This window comes from Schistocerca cancellata, chromosome 6, assembly GCF_023864275.1.
Source record: "Schistocerca cancellata isolate TAMUIC-IGC-003103 chromosome 6, iqSchCanc2.1, whole genome shotgun sequence".
In the NCBI taxonomy this organism is placed as follows: domain Eukaryota; kingdom Metazoa; phylum Arthropoda; class Insecta; order Orthoptera; family Acrididae; genus Schistocerca; species Schistocerca cancellata.
The window spans coordinates 567951981-567974133 of NC_064631.1; the positions used below are offsets into that span (position 1 = coordinate 567951981).

General features: G+C 44.2%; 1 protein-coding gene across 1 annotated transcript in view; it reads right to left on the bottom strand.

The window, feature by feature from the left end:
* The window catches only part of LOC126191105 (fatty acid synthase-like), a 394390-nt gene extending 373030 nt beyond the window's left edge, over window positions 1-21360 (bottom strand). Inside the window, exon 1 of the mRNA XM_049931844.1 lies at window positions 21322-21360. The gene's annotated coding sequence lies outside the window, so the exon portion shown is untranslated. The remainder of the gene's footprint in view (window positions 1-21321) is intronic.
* Between the last annotated feature and the right edge of the window lie 793 nt (window positions 21361-22153).

A 22153-nucleotide genomic window follows, 5' to 3' on the forward strand; every position in this document is an offset into this window, starting at 1 on the left:
AGGGGGTCTAAGAAAGGCGAGTCCAGCTGGCATAATTGCATAAGTTTCAATTCATACTCTGAAGAATACCACCTTTTCTGTTAGAAAGTAATGAGAAGAGGTAAAACAAAATACTCCATTATCGAGAGCAGATTTCGTTCCTTTGTGTCATTTTCTCTTCCATACTTCTGAACTCGATACTGTTCCTCACACCTCACAACAAAGTAAATGGGAGACAAAACCGCCCTTTTTGACCGTGCCGACTTCCTTATTGCCTACTTCGACATACTGTTGTCAAGGTAAGTACGAGCCGTAATAGCTCGATTGTTGAAGTAATAAAATTTCTCATATTGCACATCATTAAATCATACTATGGAATACAGTCAAGGACCTGCATCCAACATATATTCCACGACTGAGCCTTCTTGGGTCACGGCAAGGACCACATGACTCGTGACATCACACCACCCAAGTACCTGGTGCTGCTGTTAGGTGTCACACTCAGTGAGTTATTCTTTTCAAGACAAGAAAATGATTACAGTGTAATATTTGAGTTACTGTCAGATTTGTTACGCACTCTGTATGTGTTTGCACTTGGGACGGGCCGGCCGAAGTGGCCGTGCGGTTAAAGGCGCTGCAGTCTGGAACCGCAAGACCGCTACGGTCGCAGGTTCGAATCCTGCCTCGGGCATGGATGTTTGTGATGTCCTTAGGATAGTTAGGTTTAACTAGTTCTAAGTTCTAGGGGACTAATGACCTCAGCAGTTGAGTCCCATAGTGCTCAGAGCCATTTTTGAGCACTTGGGACAGCAACCAAATTGTACAGATTTTACGACTGTGCGCGCATATATGAGCTTTATCTAGTAAGGGGACCTGATGTACTGGCCGTGCTCGATTTCTTTTAAGTATACGTACGAGGGTGAGTCAAATGAAAACCTTAGCAGAAGTGGTACGAAGCTGTATCACTTTTCAACATAATCTCCCCCATGCTCAATGCAAGTTCTCCAGTGCTTACGAAGTGCATAAATTCCTTTAGAAAAAATTCTTTTGGTAGTCTGCGCAACCACTCATGCACCGTGTGACGCACCTCTTCATCCTTCGATTGCGTCTTTGAGTGGTCCAAACATATGGAAATCACTTGGGGCAAGGTCTGGTGAGTACGGTGGATGAGGAAGACACTCATTTCCGGTTGGTGGAAATGAACCCAGGTTTCGTCCCCAGTAACGTTTCTTGCAAGGAAGCCAACACCTTATTGTTCAAAGCGCCGAAGAAGTTCTTCACAAACATCAATGCGTTGTTCTCTCATTTCAGCAGTAAGTTGCTGTGGCACCCATCTTGCAGTCACTTTGTGAAACTGGAGCACATCATGCACAATGTGGTGTGCTGACTCATGACTACTCCGTAAACATGCAATGTCATTCAGTGTCACTCGGCGGTTTTCCTTCAGTATGGTTTCAACTGCTGCAATGTTCTGTGGAGTCACAACTCGTTGTGCCTGCCCTGGACTAGGAGCATCTTCCACTGAAGTCACGCCATTTGCGAACTTCCTACTCCATTCGTAGACTTGCTGCTGTGACAAACATGCATCACCGTACTGAACCTTCGTTCAGCGATGAATTTCAATAGGTTTCACACCTTCACTACGCAAAAACCGAATAACAGAACTCTTTTCTTTACTGGTGCAAGTCGCAAGTGGAGTGGCCATCTTTATACTGATACTGCGACGGTACGTGTACATCTGCACTATGCTGCCACCTACAGGCCATTCTGCACGCTGTTTGTAGCATGCTTACCAACTTACAGGGTAACGGCACGAAATTTCGATTTTTTATTACAAATTTAAGGTTTTCATTTGACTCACCCTCGTTTATTTTCTGAAAGTCTGCGTCCATACATCTATCTATATCCAGATTCCCGCTCCAGATACTGCTGGGTCTGGGTGCTTACGAGTCCTCTCCATTTGGCTCGATCCTCCCACCACTTCTTCTTCCACTTGCTACCAGGTCACGCCTCTCCCTTCCACAGATATTCTCACTCCCGTTTTCAACCATGTTCTTGGGCGCCTTCTAGGTCTTTTTTCATCCATCTTTAGTTCTTCCATAATTTTGGGGAGTCTGCCCACGCATCCTCTTAGCATGCCCGTACCATCTTAATCTCTTTTTTTTTTCAGTTTCTTCTCTCATACTTTCTTCTGTAAGATCCTTTGCGTCCATACGTCAGTTTGCTAAAGTAATACGACAAAAAAGCTGCTTCTCAAAGAGAGATGTTTTCTGATGACTGCGAATTGCAAAGACATGTCACAGATGTTTTGCAGATTGTGTAGCTGAATATGCACAAAATCAGCTAAGTGAAAAAGCTGTGCAATATGCACGTGTCTTTTTATATAAAAACCGACTTAGGAATTATCCTTTGTGTGAGCCCGCTTGTACACAATTCGTGTGTGCCGATTTGAAGTTCTAGATTCACATATTTTACTGTTCGCGTCGCTTCTGCTTAATCTGTCGTTGATTGTATCAATAGCCGTTTATACCATGATATATTGTGAAATTTCGAACTTTCGCGAATGCAGCGATAAACTTTTATTGTTATCGTCAATTACAGGCTGAAACTGAATTGTACTCTTTTAAAATTTTTGAGAACAGTAGGCCTATACTTGTTCGAAACAATCGTTCTCTAATTCCATTGTACAATTACGCGAGAAGTAGGTTATTTTTGAGAATTTTCGGAAGCTTGTATTTTTGTTACTAACCAGTGCGACTGTTTTGGATACATAATTTATTTCATATCATAACAAACGTTTGTGGTCCACAGCTCTACCAAAGAATACATCACCTCTGAACATCATTGTACACTCCTGGAAATGGAAAAAAGAACACATTGACACCGGTGTGTCAGACCCACCATACTTGCTCCGGACACTGCGAGAGGGCTGTACAAGCAATGATCACACGCACGGCACAGCGGACACACCAGGAACCGCGGTGTTGGCCGTCGAATGGCGCTAGCTGCGCAGCATTTGTGCACCGCCGCCGTCAGTGTCAGCCAGTTTGCCGTGGCATACGGAGCTCCATCGCAGTCTTTAACACTGGTAGCATGCCGCGACAGCGTGGACGTGAACCGTATGTGCAGTTGACGGACTTTGAGCGAGGGCGTATAGTGGGCATGCGGGAGGCCAGGTGGACGTACCGCCGAATTGCTCAACACGTGGGGCGTGAGGTCTCCACAGTACATCGATGTTGTCGCCAGTGGTCGGCGGAAGGTGCACGTGCCCGTCGACCTGGGACCGGACCGCAGCGACGCACGGATGCACGCCAAGACCGTAGGATCCTACGCAGTGCCGTAGGGGACCGCACCGCCACTTCCCAGCAAATTAGGGACACTGTTGCTCCTGGGGTATCGGCGAGGACCATTCGCAACCGTCTCCATGAAGCTGGGCTACGGTCCCGCACACCGTTAGGCCGTCTTCCGCTCACGCCCCAACATCGTGCAGCCCGCCTCCAGTGGTGTCGCGACAGGCGTGAATGGAGGGACGAATGGAGACGTGTCGTCTTCAGCGATGAGAGTCGCTTCTGCCTTGGTGCCAATGATGGTCGTATGCGTGTTTGGCGCCGTGCAGGTGAGCGCCACAATCAGGACAGCATACGACCGAGGCACACAGGGCCAACACCCGGCATCATGGTGTGGGGAGCGATCTCCTACACTGGCCGTACACCACTGGTGATCGTCGAGGGGACACTGAATAGTGCACGGTACATCCAAACCGTCATCGAACCCATCGTTCTACCATTCCTAGACCGGCAAGGGAACTTGCTGTTCCAACAGGACAATGCACGTCCGCATGTATCCTGTGCCACCCAACGTGCTCTAGAAGGTGTAAGTCAACTACCCTGGCCAGCAAGATCTCCGGATCTGTCCCCCATTGAGCATGTTTGGGACTGGATGAAGCGTCGTCTCACGTGGTCTGCACGTCCAGCACGAACGCTGGTCCAACTGAGGCGCCAGGTGGAAATGGCATGGCAAGCCGTTCCACAGGACTACATCCAGCATCTCTACGATCGTCTCCATGGGAGAATAGCAGCCTGCATTGCTGCGAAAGGTGGATATACACTGTACTAGTGCTGACATTGTGCATGCTCTGTTGCCTGTGTCTATGTGCCTGTGGTTCTGTCAGTGTGATCATGTGATGTATCTGACCCCAGGAATGTGTCAATAAAGTTTCCCCTTCCTGGGACAATGAATTCACGGTGTTCTTATTTCAATTTCCAGGAGTGTATATCAACGCAAATAAACGTACGTTGTCGAGATTTTCGGAAGCTACCATTGTCCTTTGCATAATCTATAATCAATTTTTAGTAAATCGTCGTTAGTGATTTAGTTGCTGTAGTAGATTTTGTAACTAACATATTGTGTTACATCTAGTTTTCCCCAAAAGAGGGATAGCCCTATCTATTTCTGCATTTATCGTAAATTAACTCTACTTTCGAGTTTGTTAACAACTATAATTAGCCTCAAAACATTTTAGGAACCTAGTGACCTTTACCACAGGTTTTTGTGTTGCCTGGATAGAAATCTCGTTTTGTGTACTTGTTTCAATCATCGTATGGCATTAGCAACTTTTTAGCTCAACAGATTAAAAGATAATCAGCGGGCTTAATTTAAAGTTATTTGTTCACTGTCTTGTAATACATTGCGCCACCCAAAATGCAACACCACAGTGAATGCTGTTCTCGAACATGGGGTGAATTGGTTGACGTTTGTAAGCAGCTGGGAATGGCCGTGACCGCTGTCAAACGATTGGCAGCTACCGTGACTTGGTGTGTCGGAAGAGCTCCCGAGAGTGATGTACCTGTGATACTGGTCCAGAGGTACATCAAATATTATCCTCTCCTGTGGATCCTGTCTCCCCTGCAGAAAGTACAGGATCTGTCATTACTCGTCCATTTGCCTGCGAGTGGCGTGTCAGTGGTAGATCCAGGCGTCCTGTACGGGGTGGGCAGGGAGCAGAGAGATCTCAGGCTATTGTACCGATCCTCCAGGTCAAAAGGTTTGAGGTGCTGTCTCTCACTAAAACTGAGCCAATGGGACCCATTTCACCTATTTTGGGAAAACCTGTTTTGTTCAGTGTCAAGAGTAGGCAAACGCAAAAGGGTAGTAGTCTATTAATCGTCGGTAATCCAAACGTATGGTGAATGATGGTACCCCTTAGGGAAATGGCAGCAAGGGACAGGAGATGACACAAAGTTCCCTCAGTGTGTACGCCTGGGTGCCTCATTCAACATGCTGAAGAGGCTATTCCAGCAGCCATTAAGAAAAAAGGTTTCAACCAAACAAACATGTTGTGACACACATTGGAAGAAATGACATCTGTCATCCGGGTTCCGAGGTCCTACTTGGATCATTCCAGCTACTGGCAGAGAAGGTTGAGAAGACCAACCTCGCACACCTAGTTCCAACGAAGCTCACAATTTGCTGGTTTGTCCCCAGAACTGATCGCAGCCCTTTGGTTCTGAGTCGAGTGGAAGGACGGAACTGTTTGGGCAAGACTCAGTATTAGGAGAGGGTATAAAATGATAACTGAATCCTTCTGTCGTCAACCAGACTAGTCTCATGATGTAACCGAAAACTTTAGAGAAAACCTCATTTCGCATACTGTAAACGTTGGTGGAGACTTTAATCATCCGATAGTTAACTGGGAAAATTACTGTTTGTTAATGATGGGCGTGATAAGACATCCTGTGAAACATTACTAAATGCCTTCTCTGAAAAGTACCTAGAACAGATAGTTAGAAACCCCACTTATGGTGCAAATACAGTACAATGGATATAATGGAAGCAAACAGACCTGATCTCTTTGAGGATGCCCACAGCGAAACTAGTATCAGTGACTATCACGCAGTTGTGGCAACAATGTTTACTAAAGTTCAAAGGACAACTAAAACAAGCAGAGAGATGTATATGTTCAATAAACTAGGTAAAAAATCACTAGTGTCTTATCTCGATGAGGAACTTGAAACTTTAAGTACAGGTCAGTAGAATGTAGAGGAACTCTGGCACAAGTTTAAAAGAATAGTCTACCACGCACTGGATAGATATGTATCCAGAAGATTAGTTCATAATGGAACGGAATCTCCATGGTCCAAAGTCACTGTAAGGAAAGTTCTAAAGAAACATGCATTACTGTATAATAGGTGTAAAACAAAGCTTAGGGCTGTAAACACAGAGATGCCGAATGAAACACGTTTGGCTGTCAAGAGAGCGATGCGTGATGCCTTCAGTGACTACCATAGCAGAATGTCATTTCACAAAATCCAAAGAAATTTGGTCATAAGTAAAGGCTGTTAGTGGCACCAAAGTTAGTGTCCAGTCCCTAGCAAATGAGACAGGAACTGGAATTGAAAACCCCAGGAAAACTGCCCAAATTTAATCCTCACACCAGTAAAAAGATGAATGAAATAAGGATTAGTGTCAGGCGTGTTGAAAAACAACTGAAATCGATAAAACTGAACAGAACTCCAGGGCCCGATGGAATCCCTCTCAGATACTATACTGAATTTTCGGATGATTTAGCCCCTCTTCTATTATCCATCGTAAATCCCTCGAACAAAAAACCGTGCTCAGTTTTTGAAAAAACGCCCAGCCACATCGTCTTAGAAGTGATCCACAAAACTACCGTCTAGTATCCTTGACATCGATTTGTAGTAGAATCTTAGAATATGTTCTGAGCTCAAACATAATGAGGTATCTTGAACAGAATGACCTCTTCAGTGCCAACTAGCATGGATTCCGAAAACATCGATCATGTGAAACCTAACTCGCACTTTTCTGATGTGACTTATTGAAAGGTCTGGATTAAAGCAATCCGGACGACGCAACGTTTCTTGATTTCCCGAAAGCATTTAACTCAGTACACACCTACGCTTATTTTCAAAAGTACGGTTATATGGGATATCAAGAGAAATTTGTGACTGGATTGAGGACTTTTTGGTAAGGAGGATGCAACTTGTTATCTTAGATGGAGGGTCACCATTAGATGTAGAAGTAACTTCTGGTGTACCCCAGCGAAGTGTGTTGGGACTCTTGCTGTTCATGTTATATATTAATGACCCTGCAGACAATAATAATAGTAACGCAGGTATCTATAGTTAAGTACTCTCTGAAAGAATCTGCATAATTGTTCAGTCAGATCTTAATAATATTTCATCATGGTGCAGAGGCTGGCAACTTGCTCTAAATATTCGGAAATGTAAAATCGTGCACTTCACGAAACGAAGAAACATAGTATCCCATGACTGTGACTATGACTATTGGAATCTGTCAGCTCACGCAAATACATAGGTGTAACATTGTGTAGGGATACGAAATGGAATGATCGCATAGGTTCACTCGTGGATAAAACAGGTGGTAAACTTCGTTTCATTGGTAGAATACTGGGAAAGTGCAATCAGTCTAGAAAAGAGATTGTTTACAAATCACTCGAGCAGTCCATCCGAGAATACTGCTCAAGTGTGTGGGAGCTGAGTAACAGGGGATACTGAACGTATACAGAGAAGGGCAGCACGAATGATCACAGGTTTGTTTAATCCATGGGAGAGTGTCACAGAGATACTAAAGGAACTGACACGGCAGACTTTTGAAGACAGATGTAAACTATCCCGAGAAAGTTTATTAATGAAGTTTCAAGAACCAGCTTTAAATGATTACTCTAGGGATATACTACAACCCCTACGTATCGCTCACACAGGATCGTGAGAATAAGATCAGAATAATTTCCGCGCGCACAGAGGCATTCGAACTATCATTCTTCCCTCGCTGCATACGTCAATGAAAGAGGAAGAAATCCTAATAACCGGTACAATGTGGCCGGCTGCTGTGACCGAGTGGTTCTAGGCGCTTCAGTCCGGAACCGCCCAACTGCTACGGTCGCAGGTTCGAATCCTGCCTCGGGCATGGAGGTGTGTGATGTCCTGAGGTTAGTTAGGTTTAAGTAGTTCTAAGTCTAGGGGACTGATGACCTCAGATGTTAAGTCCCATAGTGCCTAGAGCCATTTGGTACTATGTGACGTAACTTCTGCCATGCACCTCTCCGTGGTTTGCTGAGTATAAATGTAGATGCATATGTAGGGTATTTGGCTTTTCTTGCGGTAGTACAGTAGTAAGAAAAACATTAAGCCCTCATGCAATCTTCTCAAAGTGCGACGAAAAAAAAACAATACAATAAGGATTAAGGATACACGAAATCCATTATCGTAACTACAGTAACTCGGCGAGAATACGTTAGCAGACGATATCAATGTCCTATGGTCGTAAGTGTACGCTATTTGCAGCATAACCGAGACTTCAGAACACAACACTCGGCACAGTCAGTTTCTCAGTATGCGACTCGCGATGTGATTGGCGGTTGCATTACACGCAGGCACGTGATGTGCACCCACCATACTTGATTTTGGAATCACTTTATTTACTGACATGTTAGACGCGTTAAACATCGTGTTGCCTGCTGTCAACATTGATGAAGCAGTCATTACCGCTTACCGGAATTCGATTTCAGTCGACACAGCTGCTCGCATCTGTCACCTAGCCGAGAGACTTCTTAAGTCTGGTTTACACTGGAGTGTTTGGAAGCAAATGAACATTCGCAGACTACTCGCAAGTGTTCACTTGTATTTGTGAACAAGAATTTACACTAGAGGGAGCGAAAGAGAATTCGAGATAACGAGCATAGCCTGTGAACGCTGCGTTATTGGTTTTTGGCGGTAATAAGTACGTGTAAGGAAGAGAATGTTAATAAAATGTGATTAATAAAATGCGAATCTACATACGGCCTGTCACACAGGTTGCACGATAAAATCTGCTATACAATTTGTTAGAGGGCAGATCGCGTCATCTCAGGTAACCCATTTGTATCTACACTATGAGATCAAAAGTGTCTGGACACTTGGCTGATGACTTACAAGTTCGTATCGCCCTTTATCGGTAATGCTGGAATTCAATATGGTGTTGGCCCACCCTTAGCCTTGACGACAACTTTCACTCGCGCAGACATACGTTCATTCAGGTGCTGGAAGGTTTCTTGGGAATGGCAGCCCATTCTTCACGGAGTGCTGCACTGAGGAGAGGTGAGGCCTGGCACGAAGTCGGCGTTACAAAACATCCCAAAGGTGTTCTGTAGGATTCAGGTCAGGACTCTGTGCAGGCCAGTCCATTGCGGGGATTTTATTGTGTAACCACTCCGCCACAAGGCGTGCACTATAAACAGGTGCTCGATCGTGTTGAAAGATGCAATTTCCATCCTTGAATTGCTCTTCAATAGTGGGAAGCAAGAAGATGTTTGAAACATCAAGGTAGGCCTGTGCTGTGATAGTGCCACGCAGAACAACAAGGGGTGCAAGCCCCCTCCACGAAAAACACGACCACAATATAACACCACCGCCTCCGACTTTTACTGTTGGCACTACACACGCCGGCAGATGACGTTCACTGGGCAGTCGCCATACCCATACCCTGCCACATTGTGTACCGTGATTCGTTACCCCACACGATTTTCCACTGTTCAATCGTCCAATGTTTAAGCTCCTTACACCAAACGAGGTGTCGTTTGGCATTTACCGGCGTGATGGTTGTGGCTTATGAGCAGCCGCTCGACCATGAAATCCAACTTGTCTCACCTCTTGCCTAACTATCATAGTACTTGCAGTGGATCCTGATGCAGTTTGGAATTCCTGTGTGATGGTCTGGATAGATGTCTGGCTATTACACATTACGACCCTCTTCAACTGTCGGCGGTCTCTGCCAGTCAACTGACGAGGTCGGCCTGTACACTTTTGTGCTGTACGTGTCCCTTCACGTTTCCACTTCACTATCACATCGGAAACAGTGGACCTAGGAATGTTTAGGAGTGGGGAAATCTCGCGTACAGACGTATGACGCAAGTGACACCAATCACCTGACCACGTTGAGAAGTCCGTGAGTTCCGCGGATCGCATTCTGCTCTCTTATGATGTCTAAATACTACTGAGGTCTCTGATACGGAATACCTAGCAGTAAGTGGCAGCGCAATGCATCTAATATGAAAAACGTATGCTTTTTGGGGTGTCCGGATACTTTTGATAACATAGTGCATGTATAATATATACATACGTAATATATAAAGATGAAACGTTGCTACCGATAATCTCGAAACTTCACCGATTTAATATAAATTTTTAGACAACACTCTAAAGAAAGTTCGGACGGACGTAGGCTACATATTTTTGTAATATACTACATATACAAATATGTATGTAACATATGAAGGAGAAACGCTGTTACCAAAAATATCGAAAAGATTTTGACGGGTTTACTTCAATTTTTTACACGGCACTCTGCTGAACATTCAGACAGAAATGGACATAGAGAGGGGGGAGGAGGAGGAGATGGCCAGAGAGGTGAAGGGAGGAGGAGAGATACGGAGAAAGAGAAGGGGGAGGGATGAGAAGATGGGCAGAGAGAGGTGGGCAAAGAATTTAGGATGTATATGCAATTCCTACACATATTTAGCAATTGCAATGCATTGCCGGGTTCATTAATAATGATATACTTTTGCAGGTACGTTCAGTGGCATGTGTGTATACTGTCTGCAAGATGGTTCGCGAATAGGATTAGTGGTTAAGAAGTAATGAATTAAAACGACATGGCTAATGTGACAGTTTGCTGCACGAACAGCGAAAACGTAGTAAGCGATAAACTTTTTTCGTTTAATCATTTTGTAGGGAATGTCACCGTGAAAAAATTCTTACTCGTATGTTTAAAGTTTTCTGTAAGTCATTAAGAGCTCATATACTCATATACTGGATGAATATAGACTGGGTATTTGCGCTTAGTCAGTTACACTGCATCAAGACATATACATACACACAGTTCCTGACTGTAATTTTTGTATTGTTATGTTAAAACTTTAACGTAAGATTATACCTCTTAATAGATTTTGACACCATTTTAAATTTGGTCAATAATTATGAAATACTGAAAATAATATTTTTCTTGCCCCTGGAAGCCATTATATAGCCAACCGGCAACTGGTATCATGCACCATGAACCGGGTTAGCCGTTTAGTAATACCGATACTGTTTAGTAATTCAAAATAATTGCGGTCTTCGACTGTTTATGTAATATGTTAGCAGCTAATATGCGTTCTGTATATACTTATAAAAGTATTTTAATAATGACAAGTAACGCCCATGTAATATGGTGCTGGTTAATTTGTGCGTACAACCTACCACGCGCCAATAAATAAATAAAAGGACGTGTTAGGTACCCGACGCTATTATATCTCTTACACCAATATTATATCACTGGTTTTATAGAGCACAGCTAAACTGTTGAAAAAATGTATGCGTCACCTGCGTACTTGAGAATGTGTCGACTTAAATTTAAGTGAAGAGGGGACTAAAAGCATAAGCTTTATGAAACTGAAAAATAATTTGAATGTGAAGAAGAAGTAAATGAATAACTAAAATGTTGACTGTTGGGAAGTTCGCATCTGTGGCACCAAATTCTACTGCTGGGTGCCATTCATTGCTGTAATAAATGAAGCACCGTCTGGATCACAGTTTGTTTTATTAATAAAGACAACTGATTTCGATTTTCCCTGCTGATCATCTTCAGGTCCAGCGGCGCAAGGAGCAGATTATCAACAGTGATAAGTATGACATAAAACCAACGTGATTTTTACGTTACTTGTACATCATTCATACTATTGTTGGCAAGGTGCAACCTGCGGCGCCCGAAACACATCGAAACCGGTAGCATATAATGAAAGAAAATGTGTTTCTTCATTTATTAGAACAAGTGATATGGCAGTTCATAAGCCTTGGCATCAATTACAAAATTCAATGTTATGCTGCTCTACCCTTCTCGTTGTAGCACTCTACGATCCTCCGTGGCGTGATGTCCACAAGTTGATCGAGACGGTGTTGCTCGAGCCGCACCACTCTTCAACGGTAGCGGTCGTCCAGTGTATGTGGAGGGTTTCTGTGACAATGCATTTGGGTTTCTACTGGTACCAAGCACGCAGAGTCGGGTTACCGCATGCCATTCGATTCGTTTGGTTCCCGCATGGAAACTGTTCACGAGGTGGACACGATGTGCTCGCCTTGAAAAGCGTACCCGTTACCGAGGACTGGTCTGGGCAGTAGGTTGGAGAATCCTGTCCTGATGCTACATGCTACACAGTCCTCAAACTATCTTCGATAGCGATGAGAGATGCCCGACTTCGGTACATATTACGGCCCAAAACAAGACTGACCCACATACGAGATGAACCCGTGAGACTGCATACCTGCGACGTGCATTGGTAAATGGCTGTCTCCACACTGTTCTACGACGATTGTCAGGCGTCAGACAAATCCTGCGCTCGTCGCTGAAGAGCGCTCCATGACACTAAAAATGGTTCAAATGGCTCTGAGAACTATGGGACTTAACTGATGTGGTCATCAGTCCCCAAGAACTTAGAACTACTTAAACCTAACTAACCTAAGGACATCACACACATCCATGCCCGAGGCAGGATTCGAACCTGCGACCGTAGCGGGCGCGCGGTTCCAGACTGTAGCGCCTAGAACCGCTCATCCACCCCGGCCGGCCCATGACACTGATCCAGGTTCCATTCCAGAGGAGAGAAGTTGTTGCGCTGTTTTAGTAGCCTCCAGGCAAACTGATCATGTGAAGACCGTTGCATGTGTGAGTCGACACAGAAAATCCATCTCCCTTCGGATAGGCAAAGCGCAGTTCTGTTCCACTACAGGCCATAATTTTTAGGTAGCAGTCAGCAGCTGTTGCTGTTTACCTCGGGTGGCCACTATGAGACAGATCTACAATGTTTTGTGTTTCACGATAGCAGTCGAATGTTCGGAATACGTCATTGTAGTCTCTGTCAGTCTGGATTCATGTGCTGACAACCCTGTCTAGCGTCAAGTGACCCTGTGCGCACGATATAAGCTGAAACTGACTCTTGGAGACATGTTGGTAGACTAAATATTTACGTCCGTGACACACGTGAGGTTTCTTATGGATTTCTCCTTATTAAAGAAGTATTGTGAAAAACTTTTTCCTTTTAAAAATCCAAAGAAGTCATGAAAGTGTTGCAAAACTGTTTCTCATCAGTTTTTTAAATTTTTTTTACTAATGTGCCCATTAACTGCGTGACTTTATTTGCAGGAGACATGCACAATAGTAATTGAGTTTCATTTTTCAGGTTCTTCCCACAGTGAGGTTTAGTCAACATTACCTTTTGTAGCGAGGTGTGCTCCGTCCCTTCAGGTGCCGGATCCACAATCTGAAGGCCACATAGGGCACGGACGCTTCAGAAAAGGAGAAGGCGTCAGCCTTTCCTGTTTCAACATCTGTTCAGCTTCTGCATGCCAGAGGAAGCCTAACGAACTTCTATGCAACAGATTCCCTCCTTCCTCCTCTAACCGCTAGTGAGGAAGATTTTTAAAACTTCTGAGCACAACAAATATTATTTTAGGTCTATCCAGCAATGATTTCATCTACAGGATGTTCGAAAAGTTGCAGTGCAGTTTCAACGTATGTTGGAAATTAAGTACACTGGTGACTATACACGTCTGAACTCCTTAATTTTATTGGGAAGCAGTTTCTGCAGCTCTGACTGTGATATGGTTCTCACACAGGCAGTTATTTAAGTTTTTAAGTCACAAAGCGTGCCTGGGCGACTACAGACTTTGTTGCCCCTCTCCCAAAAAAATGCCTGGCAGAGTAGGGTCCGAGGAGGGCATAAGTTTTTTGAAGTGACACGTTCCCCAAAATACTCTTCCAGAAGACTCACAATGTTGTTAGCTACGTGCACAGTAGTACCATTTCGTTGAAACCATGAGTATCTGATTTCGTCTTTCGTTAGCTGTCCATTGAATTCATGGATCATTGAACAGTAACTTTTGCTGTTCACGGTTTCTTCAAAAAATAAAAGCCCAATAATGCGCCGTCTGTACATTGCTACCAACACTCCAATTTTCTGGTAAGGCAATTACGTTCCAAGCTCAGCGTATGGATTGACCATAATCGTGTTTAGTGTGTTCACATTACCGTAGAGATGCAGCCAGGCCTCGTCTATATAAAAGGTGGCGTCAAGAAAAAAGATGTCAACTATTTCCAGTAGCAGATTCGCATCTTTCAATTCTTGCAGTGCAATCACTTTATACGGAAACAATTTCAGTGTTTGCCTCACCGCTTTATGCCTGGTTGCGATCCCATATCTTTTCCTTGTGCCAACTTATACAATGATTTTACTGGACTGGCTGCATAGAGAAAGGAATATCCATCAGTTTCTGTTCTTGTAGTTTAGGTTGTCTTCCAGTTCGTTCGGCATCTAGCTCTGAACCTGTCTCTCAAAATTTCTCAGTAAGTCGACGAGTCGCATTACGATGAGGTACAGCTGTTTCGGTGAATTTTTCAGCAAATGATTCCTGCACTAAATCCGTTTATTTATCCCTTGTCGGAACACATGCTCAACGAGAAGAATATGTTCCTCATTTGAAAGAACCATAATTGAAAACTAAAATGTACATCTAAACACTAAAAATCATATTCAACAGCTTTCATTAACTGAACCAAACAGTTAAAATGTTATGCAAGAGTAAAACGAATTAAAAAACAGTTGCGTACCTAAGAAAAAACAGTACTGCCAACTGGTGTTCTGCAAACTTTGTTTTGAACTTCCGACGTAATCCACGCACAGTGACTAACCAAACGTACTAAACAAAACGAAAGAGTGAAAGTGATGTGTACAAACGACAATGGCCAAGCAGTTATGCGATGATGACCCTGTTAATTTAAGCTGTCAAATTTAGTACGGAGATTTTGAACGGTCCACTCAGCTACGTGAGGCCAAAAGAGAAGCTGCTTGAATAAAAAAAGCAGCGGCTTTATCAGGATTTTCCTAATGGCAATAACGGCTGGAGGGATTGGTGACGTACTGGTCAAGCTGCCACGTTCGCGGGGCGCTCCTTGTACTGTCTGTAGGCAACAGTCGGCCAGTCAGGACAGGCCCAAGGCTTAATTCTTGTGTGCTGCTCACATTGCGCCTACGATAACTTACTCACTGCCCTAGTCTCAGCGTAGTCACACAGCCAGTGGCACTGTAAATGTGATATACATTACAAACAACATGTTACGTAGATTCACTCAGTTCTGTTTGCTGAACGCAAACGTATCAATGCTTATTATCGAAACAGAATTGGCACCGTAATAGATTTGTTTATGACACCCAGATTTGAAATGGCGACGTCTTCACTCGGACATAGCGACAGCATTTCCGTGAATAATATAAAAATGTTTCTTTCTCGATCACAAAGTATTTTTACTAACATATGGCGTGTTTCAACGTCTTATGTGCCATCATCAAGCATTATAAAATGCTCTGCTATGAATAGCACGCCAGTGCAGCCTGCAGTATTATCTGAACTAAGGTCCAGCACCCAGTTTGCTGCTTATGATATTGCACTTCAGACTAGCGTGCTGTTAGTAGCCTAACATTTTATAATACCTCATTATTGTGCATAAAGCACTGAAACAAGCCGTATGTTAAAATAATATATTGAGATCAAGACATAAACATTTCTATATTAGCTACACAATGATAAATGGTTCAAATGGCTCTGAGCACTATGGGACTTAACTGCTGTGGTCATCAGTCCCCTAGAACTTAGAACTACTTAAACCTAACTAACCTAAGGTCATCACACACATCCATGCCCGAGGCAGGATTAGAACCTGCGACCGCAGCGCTCGCGCGGTTCCAGACTGTAGCGCCTAGAACCGCTTGGCCACTCCGGCCGGCACACAATGATATGTTCGAGGAATCGCAACTGGCATTGTCCAAATGCTGTTAGAAAAGCAGCCTCTAATAAGAATGTTCCAGAAAAATCTCTGTCCATGGATTCGGATCCTCATGCGTGCAACGCATTTGTGCGGCAACAAAGCCTGCCACAGGGAGGCTTTGTTGCCGCAATAGAATGTAAATTATGATGCAGCTTGGAGTTTTTCACATACATGAGAATGTGTCACATGGGAAAGTCACCTAACTGTCGAAAAATCTACTGCTGCCTTTGGATAGAAATCATGACCTTTGTATTTATAGTGTGACAAAGTAGAAAACATGTTTTTCAAGGAGCGTTCTAAAATTCCACAATAATCATGCAATGGTAATAAACTCTACAAGCTCATCGAATAAATAACCTTAGTTGGTTGGTCGGTTGGTGGTTGATTTGGGGGAGGGGACCAAACGGCGAGATCATCGGTCCCATGGGATGAGGGAAGGATGGGGAAGAAAGTCGGCCGTGCCCTTTCAAAGGAACCATCCGCCATTTACCTGAAGTGATTTAGGGAAGTCACGGAAAAGCTAAACTAGGATGGCCGGAAGCGGGCTTGAATCGTCGTCCTCCCGAATACGAGTCCAGTGTGCTAACCACTGCGCCACCTCGCTCGGTATAATCGTAGTCAGAATAAAAGGATAGGAGAGGACTTGAAAAAGTAAGTTATAGATTATCATTGTGCTTTTATTGAAAGTTGCACAATGCTTCAAATGGACACAGATACATTACAGTATATTTCAACGTAGTAACCAAGTCTCTGAAAACAATGGCTGGACCGTCCTACCAGTCGTTCAGTTCCTAGACGAGAGGAACCTCTCCCTGGTCACGGAGCCATTAAACAACCGCTGTGTGAACAGCCTCATCTTACGAAGACCTTTTTTCCGCAGATGTTGCTTAGCTTGCCGAAAAGATGGAAATCGCATGGTGGAGATATGGACTTCATGGCGGATCAGCTCATCCACGTTTGTGCTGCCTTGGTGCAGTACACTGGGGTGACAAAAGCCGTACGATACTTGCTAATATCGTCTCGGACCTCCTTTTGTCCACCATAGTACAGCAACTCGACGTGGTATGGACTCAACGAGTCTCTGGAAGTCTCCTGCAAAAATATTCAGCCACGCTGCATCTATAGTCGTTCATAATGGCTGAAGTGTTGACAGTGCAGGATTTTGTGCACAATTATATCCCATAAATGTTCGATGGGATTCATGTCGGTCAATCTAGGTGGCCAAATCATTCACCAGAATTGTCCAGAATTTTCTTCAGACCAGTCGCGAACAATTATCGCCTAGTGGCGCCACACACCGTCAGGTGGCTTGCGGAGTATGGATGTAGATGTAGATGTATTGTCATCCATAAAAATTCCATCGTTATTAGGGAGCGTGAAGTACATGAATGCCTGTAAATAGTCTCCAAGTAGCTGAAAACAACCATTTCCAGCCAATGATCGGTTCAGTGTGACCAGACGATCCAATTTATTCCATGTAAACATAGCCCACACAATTTGGAGCCATCACCATCTTCCACAGTACCATGTTCATAACATGGGTCTGTGGCTTTGTCGGGTCAGTGCCACACTCGAACCCCGCCATCAGCTGTTACCAACTGAAAAGTGGACTCATCTGACGAGGCCACAGTTTTTCCAGGGTCCAACGGATGTAGTCACGGGGTCGCGCGGGATTAGCCGAGCGATGCCGGCACGGTAGCTCAGCGTGTTCGGTCAGAGGGTTAGCTGCCCTCTGTAATAAAAAACTGAGTCAACGGCTCAACACTGAGCTTGAACGGGTGTCATGGGACATCCGCACAAAATAAATGCAACGAACCAAAAAAAAAAAAAAAAAAAAAAAAAAAGGAAACGAAAAAAGCTGTCTAAGGCGCTGCAGTCATGGACTGTGCGGCTGGTCCCGGCGGAGGTTCGAGTCCTCCCTCGGGCATGGTGTGTGTGTATTTGTACTTAGGATACTTTAGGTTAAGTAGTGTGTAAGCTTAGGGACTGATGACCTTATCAGTCAAGTCCCATAAGATTTCACACACATTTGAACTATTTTTTTTCTTTTTTTTTTTACGTCACGGGCGCATAGGCGCTGCAGGCGATGTGCTGCTGGAAAAGGCACTCGCGTCGATTCTAGACTGCCATAACCCATCAACGCCAAATTTCTCCGCATTGACCGAACGAATACGCCCGTCATACATCCCACACTGATTTCCGCGGTTATTTCAAGCAGTGCTGTTTGTCTGTTAGCACTGACAACTCTACTTAAACACCGCTGTTCGCGGTCATTAAGTGAAGGCCGTCGGTCACTGCGTTGTCCTTAGTGAGGGGTAATACTAGAGAGTTGGTATTATCGGCACGCTCCTGACACTGTGGATCTTGGAATGTAGAATTCCCTAACGATTTCAGAAATGGAATATCCCATGCGTCTGGCTCCAACGACCATTGCGCGATCGAAGTCTGTTAATTCCCATCGTGCGGCCACAAACACACCGGAAACCTTTTCACTGCATTTGGCTCATAAACCGCCATAATTTCTGGGTGAATCTGCGTGCAACCTAGGCATTTTTTACTCCAGCTTTACAGTACGTTTCCAGTTGCAGCATTTCACTGCCTCACTGTGATGCATCTGTTATCCATACTGCTACAGAACTCTGCAGTAAACCCGAAAATGTACTTTCTTCCGACAATGCGCCACACTAGTTGCGCAATACCGTTTGGGTGGGACGACATCTACAACTTACTTTCTGACTTCCCTACATATTAGGAAAAGTAAACCACGTGGCAGAATTTAACAGAACAGAAGATGAGGGCACTACCCAGGCTCTTACCGACCTACTGGACGAGGAACGAAAACAAAGATGGCACAAGCTGAAGGAACAAATGGACTTCACACATTCAAGCCGTAAAAGCTGGAGTCTCATGAGAAAGCTGGGAGGAGCCAACCACAGGAAGTGAGCAGAGGCCAGTATCCACCCAAACAAAATCAGCAAGAAGCTCAGGGATAACGCCAAGATAACAGTGACTCCTGAGCAAAGAAAAAACATAAAAGCTCAGATGGCTGTGGCACTGCAGGAGTGTGAAGAAAAAGCCGACATGTTCACGGCAGCAGTCCAAGAAGAAGAGGTGAAGATGGCACTCCAACACACACGGGCAGGGAAGGCAACTGGACCAGACAACATTCTCCCTGAATTTTTGAAAAATCTTGGACCAAAAGCGCTGAAATGGCTATGCAAACTATTCACGAGAATAATGAAAACCTGTGAAATCCCCAGAGACTGAAAAACAGCCAAAAGCATTGCCATACTTAAACCAGGGAAGAGTGGAACTGACGCAGTGAACTTCAGGCCAATCTCATTACTATGCAGAACCTACAAACTGTTTGAAAGGATACTGTTGGAAAGACTTAAACCAGTACTGGAGGAACAACTACCAGTGGAGCAAGTAGGTTTTAGACAAGGAAGAAGCTGCTGCGACCAGGTGCTGGCACTTACCACACACATTGAACGAGGCTTTCAGGAAAAGAAGAAAACAGGGATAGTTCTCATTGACCTGACATCAGCGTACGACAATGTATGGCTAAATAGTCTCATGTTAAAACTGGCAAAGATAGTCAAATGCAAAACAACGTTGAAGCTCATGAACAACATGCTGAGCGAAAGGTCAAATTAAATGGTGAAACCAGCAAGTGCCATACCCTAAAAAATGGTCTTCCACAAGGATCAGTCTTAGCTCCCTGGCTCTTCAACATCTATATAGCAGATTTGCCTGATCTGCACTCACATAAATTTGCCTACGCAGATGATTTAGCTATTACAGCGCAAAGTAACTCGTTTGAAAACCTGGAATCAACACTAAATGAAGATCTAGCTACACTGAAAGCATACTATGACACATGGCACCTAAAAATCAATGTGACAAAAACAGTAAGCACAGTCATCCATCTAAACAACAAGGAAGCGAGAAGGGAACTGCGTCTGGTTATAAATGGTAAAGCTGTCAGCCACGAGCATTTCCCAAAATATCTCGGTATTAAGCTAGATCGCAGCATGACTTTCAGACAACACCTAACTGATATTGCCCAAAAGCTAAGGACGAGAAATAACCTGCTCAACAGACCGGCAGGCACCACTTGGGGTTGTGATGCTGCCACTCTACGGACTGCTGCACTGGCACTGGTGTATAACGCTGCAGAATACTGTGCCCCAGTCTGGAGCAGAAGCCCGCACGCCAAAAAAGTGGATGTACAACTAAATGCCGCTCTGAGAACCGTCACCGGCACTCTCACGCCAACTCCCGTTGAGTGGTTTCCGGTGCTGGCAAACATCGCTCCTGCTTCCATACGTAGAGAGAAATCAACCCAGGACATAGTACATCAAACTGAAGCAAACCCAAGGCTACCCATACATGCCGACATGGGAGGACCCACGAGACTCAAGTCCCGGAAACCTATCGACTGGAGCAGAACATTGGGCTCACAGGGTCTCGATGCTGAACGGAAGAATGCATGGCAGGATCTGAGAAGAGGCGTCGTGGAAAACCATCACCTAATCCATGACCCAACCAAAAGGGTTGAAGGCTTCAATCTCAACAGGAAACACTGGTCGGCTCTAAACAGGTTTCGCACGGGAGCTGGACGATGCAGACAGCAAACAACCAAATGAGGCTATACAGACGATTCGTGTTGTGACTGTGGCGAGGTACAAACAATGGACCATCTTCTGCTTTGTAACATTCATGGTTTCATAGACGGCTCTCTGATGTCGCTCCACAAGTTAACGGACAATGCCAGGAAATGGCTCCATAATCTTAATGTTACTGTGTACTTAATTGTCTTCAATTTATGTGATTTTTGTTCCATTTAATGTAATAATGTAATTTCCCTGACATAATTGTAATGTAATAACTGATATAATTTGTTTCCACATTGCAAGTTCCAAACGTTTATTGTGATTTATGTCAATCTTATCTGTTCTTTGTAAAGTGTATCTGGCAGATCGAACGAGAAATAATAAAAAGTAAACAGCGTAGTAACTTGAGGTTTTTCAAAAAGGCAAAGCATTAAATGCCAGCGCGAACGGCCGTTCAAATCCAAGATTCGGACGTACAGCCTGCTCCCTCAGATCCATTCATAGCCACACGAGCAAAGAACGTAAAATATTTATGTTCCTCTTTTCTGGCTACCAGAATTTTCACATGAATTCGATTTTTCACCACAATACGGAAACTTCAGTCTGTTGTTGCACCACGTTAGCGATGAACGACGGTCAAGTGGCATCTTCTAAAACACGTCTATGATACTACACGAAGTGCTTAACACTTCCTGAATGGTGGCTCTGAATAATTGTCCTACAGGAATTATCCACAATCCGTTAAAATTTTGTCTGGTACGAGGGAAGGCTCCACCGGGACCGTTGATTTTTCAGTAACAATTACAAAACAACACATCACAATATGCACGGAGACAAGATTCTCTGAACTTACCCTCCAGTAGATTGCAGTCACAGAACCACAAAACAAATTACAAACTGGAGGTGCCCCCCTCGTGCCGAACAATCATTTATAAACTGCGCCTGGGAAATGTCCGTGTCACGTGAGTACTGGCCTCGCTCGGTAACAAAAGGCAGCTTCATAGAATTGCTAAGTGGGGACCGAGCTCTTTGTGTCCCGTTGGCATCAATTATTTATTGAGCCAAGAGCAAATAACGAACATAACTCTGCCTCACACACTTCGTGAACCGTACTGGTAGATCAGATTTAATAATCAACAAAGCAAAGTAGCAATTAAGCTAGGAATGCCTGATGAAGAAATCAGTCCACTTTTTTTTATCGTAGCTTAGAACGCAACACTAAAATCGCTGCAGTTTCTTTTTATATGAATTACACAATTAGCAGTTTGACCTAAGAAATCCACATACTGACAATATTAATAATAATAACAATAATATGGGAATGATGAGGCTACCTGCAATGGCATATATCTGTAGAGAGTGTTTGCTATTATAGGAAGGTTTTCACGCGGTTCTAGGCGCTGCAGTCCGGAACCGCGCGACTGTTACGGTCGCAGGTTCGAATCCTGACTCGGGCATGGATATGTGTAATGTCCTTAGGTTAGTTAGGGTTAAGTAGTTCTAAGTTCTAGGGGACTGATGACCTCAGATGTTAAGTCCCATAGTGCTCAGAGCCATTTTTATAGGAAGGTTTTGACGATAATGGCGATTGAGCAATTTGTAACGCGCGCTGAGGTGTCAGTAACGACTATGGATTGTCTAATAAGAAAAGACCAAATTACAAAAAATGTGTTTCCTCCTGCCGC